Here is a 4,385-nt window from a genome sequence, read left to right on the forward strand (position 1 = left end):
AGATCTATTTTGGAGAAACATTGTGTTCGTTGTAGATGATCAAATAGATCATCTATTCTTGGGAGGGGGTACTTATTCCTTATCGTTATCCTATTAAGTTGTCGGTAGTCAATATATAATCTAAGTGACCCATCTTTCTTCTTTACAAATAGCACCGGTGCTCCCCATGGTGAGACACTAGGGCGAATGAAGCCTTTATCTAACAAATCCTCCAACTGATCCTTAAGTTCCTTAAGCTTCACCGGTGCCATTCTATATGGGGGTATGGATATAGGTCTAGTGTCGGGAATCAAATCTATGCAAAATTCAATCTCTAGTTTAGGAGGCAAACCTGGTAGTTCCTCAAGAAATACATCCATGAACTCATTCACCACCGACACTTGGCTTATATCTCCCACCTTTGCCTGAGTATCCCTTACCACAGCCAAGTAAACTGAACAACCCTGTCTTAATAACCTTTTGGTAGACATGACCGATATCAAATTGGTTGAAGCATTACTCCTATCCTTTTGAATATTAAATGATGGTTCACCAGGAAAATCAAATCTAACCAGTTTATGATAACAATCCACACTGGCATGGCAGGGTGATAACCAATCCATTCCTAAAATCACGTTAAAGTCTAAGGTGTCTAACACCACTAGATTCACCAAAGTGTCTTTGTACTTGACTCGAACTACACAGGATGAATATTCCCATTCTGCCACAAATACCTCTTTTAAAGGAGTAAACACTATTAATTGTTCCTCTCTCCTAACACAATCCTTACCCAGATGAAGTGCAAAACATGGAGAAATAAAGGAGTGGGTAGCACCAGGATCAAACAATACTCGAGCATTCATATTACAAACGGAAAGAGTACTTGAGACCACTGCATTGGATGTTTAGGCCTCATGGGGTGTTAAAGCATATACCCTTGCTTGGCCTTTACTGGCGAAACTCTAACATCTAGATCAGAAGGCCTGCCTTGAGAAGAAGTAGCAGCACCTCTACCTCTTGATCTGCTAGCCTCCCGATCAGATGAAGTGACTACTGAAAGAGCGGACGAAGCTGGTTGGGTGGAACCGCGAGCAGAACCTTGCGATTGATGAGCCATGGGGCAATTCCACCTAATATGTCCAGATTTACCACATTCATAACAAACTCCCAAAGTACGAAAGTATCACCCACTATGTTGTCCCCCACAATTAGTGCAACGTTTGATAACTTGACTTCCCTGTCTTGAATCTTGCTGCCTTCCAGCACTGAAGGTCCTCTATCCTGCCCCAATACTAGCACTAGGAAAGTCACTCCCCTTTTGGGGCAATCGTGAGTCCCGTTGTGGACCCTGATGGCTACAAGATGAAACACCACTGCTGAAATCTCTACGGCCTTGATAACCCTCTGTCTTGGCCCTTTTTACTCTATCCCTCGCAACCCTACTCTCCTGGTCCTCATCTCAATGCGCTGAGCACAATCCACTGCTGCGGAGTAGGTTTTGAAATCTGGGGATGCCACAACCCTAAACAATGGCTCCACTAGCCCATCTACGAACCTCTAAATCTTCAACTCCTTAATGGAAACTAGATAGGGTGCATACGGAGCTAGCTACGTGAATTTGATGTCGTATTCTGACACCGTCATACTTGGGGTCTATACCAAAGTCTCAAACTCCCTAGCTCTAGCATTACGTACACTGAGTGGTAAAAATCGATCCAAGAAAGTTGTACTGAACTCATTCCAAGTCAACAATGCTGCGTCCGTTGGTCTACCTCTACATAAAGAGCTATACCACTCTTGCGCCACGACCTCTAATCGGAAGACGGCTAGCTCGACTGATCGGACCTTGGAACATCCTAAGGCTTTACAAATTTTCTCCATCTTATCTAAGAAAATTTGGGGTTTATCCGAGGCATCAGATCCTAAAAATGGTGGAGGCTTAAGCTTGAGAAAATCGAGAAGAGAAATCTCTAAATGACCCCTCTCAACCTCATGATGTTGGCGATCGGCCTGTTCTTAGGAGCTAAGGGATTCTTGTACTGTAGGTCTCCCTTCCATTATCCTCTGTATATCATCCATACGGGTCGCCATCATCTTTACAGCCCGGTTGACTCCCTATAAGCCTGTCACTAAATCCTCAATGGTAATACCCTCAGTTGGTTGTTTATCTGCATCACTTGAAGACTATCCTTCTTCTCGCTTACTCATAGGCGTATTCGCCCTCACTGGCCTAATGGCTTTGCCACGTCTAGCTCAGTCCCTAAAGGTGGATGTTTGTGGCCTATCTGTCATCTCATTAGGGGCATCTTGTTCCCCTATCCGTTTTGAGGCAGCAAGTGTCTTAGGCGGCATTCTTACCTAGACAAGAGCAACACCTATTATTAAACACATTTTCTATAATCATATATAAAGGAAAATGTGGTTTTTAAGAAAGGGAATCTATGCGGTCCCTTGGTTATAAAATGTGCCACGATTCACACTTCACAACTGAAGTTCCTACATAAAGACCGAATACTCTGCTGGACCAACAAAAGAAAGCCCTAGGACCTAGACAACCTAGGGCTTTGATACCAACATTGTCACAACCCAAATTCTAGGTAGTGATAGGCGCATGGACCTAATAAGCATAGCCACTAAGTTTAACCAAGCCTATTTATATAACCGGTTCATCAATCTATTGAGTATTCCTAAAGTCACATTTCATGATCTCAACTATAAGCACTTGAATGATATTCTACCATGATCAAATATTAGCATGTATATATATATATATATTACCCTAAAATGGTGCTAACCATTGCCAACTCATAATGGCGTTACCCTTCAAAGTATATATATACATATATATTGTCTAAGACAAGTATATTAAAATTTTACATTTCGTTTATCTATATATATAGCATAAAAACACTCGACTTCCAGCGGAGCGACCTTGGTCAAGGTACAGCTATTGAATGTCAAGATACCTACCAAAGAGATGAGTCCACATGGACACCTTGACCTAGCTACCAACTGCCTTCTAATCTAAAAACATGAAGTTGAAACTGTGAGTATGAACTCAGTGAGTGAACATAGGAAGGGAACAAGCAATTGATAAGGAAAATTTTAAAATCATGATGCACTTGTTTTGAAAACAATGCAGTTTAGTTTAATTTCGTCCCTAAACCCCGTGTTTTGAACATTGGTAAATAAACTCTTAGGGTTGTAAAGACCCATGCTCAATCATGAAGATAAAAGAGTGGAGAAAAATTTTATACAAAACCAAGCAAGGTAGCAACGTGACAGCACGTTTCTTGCTGCAGCAAAAGGCATTCTCGGTTTGCATATGTTTCGATTTTTCAAGCATATCTCCCACTACAGAAGTTCAATTGACATTCTTGTTAGGTCATTAGAAAGCTAAGAGGCAGGGATATGACTTTAATGTTTACCACTTTGCCTAGTTCTGATGGGAAGGGGGTCAAAATCACTGTCAAAGTGACAGCACTGCACCACCACTTGAGAGTTTTTGGCTATAGCGAGAATCCATTTTCGCTATATCCAAATTCGTTGCTGCAATAAACATCAATTTGAAAATACTTAACAACTTTCACTATTCAACATGCAAGATTCCACATACATTACAATCATGTACTATATTCATAAACTTTCTACTACGCATGTATATATATATATATAAACACGAATTCCACCACCTCCCTCAGCCAACATGCACTCCCCACACGTACATCATTACCGGCAAGTGCACTGCCCACTCTGTACATGCACAGTTGTAAGTGTCACAACATCATCATTCGACCAGCATATGCACTACCCACTCTGCATATGCACGGTTGTAGTTGTCACAACATCGCCATTCAACCAACATATGCACTGCCCACTCCGCACATGCAAGGTTACATTTATTACACAAAATTACTTAGCAATACATATCATATATTTTTATATACCCATCAGCATCATATAAAGGTATAGAGATTCATCACAATCATGTTCCGCATCACCAAAAACATTTCACTAAAGGCTTGTTCCCATGCATTTTATAGAAAAACAATTAAAATGTCTCAATCAACCACATGTGCCTTAATCCCAAAACATTTTGTGCAAGTTCACTCACCGGTACTTGTTGAATCTTTACTCGACTCAACCTCCACTAATGGTCCAAATGGAATTGTGGGGCCTCGTTGGGACCTATCATCACAACAACATCACAACGAACCCAATTTGCTTAATTATATTTCTAAAAGCTATCTACTAAATCATGTTCTACTAGTTGTTTTTAACTAGCTTCCATCTACCATTACGTGACTATATATTTTCACTCTTCTAGTCACACTACAATGAATAACCCACCTCAACTACAAAACACTCACCGATCTAGCCACTAGCCATTCTCCACAACTTAAAAA

This window comes from Theobroma cacao, chromosome 2, assembly GCF_000208745.1.
Source record: "Theobroma cacao cultivar B97-61/B2 chromosome 2, Criollo_cocoa_genome_V2, whole genome shotgun sequence".
NCBI lineage: Eukaryota > Viridiplantae > Streptophyta > Magnoliopsida > Malvales > Malvaceae > Theobroma > Theobroma cacao.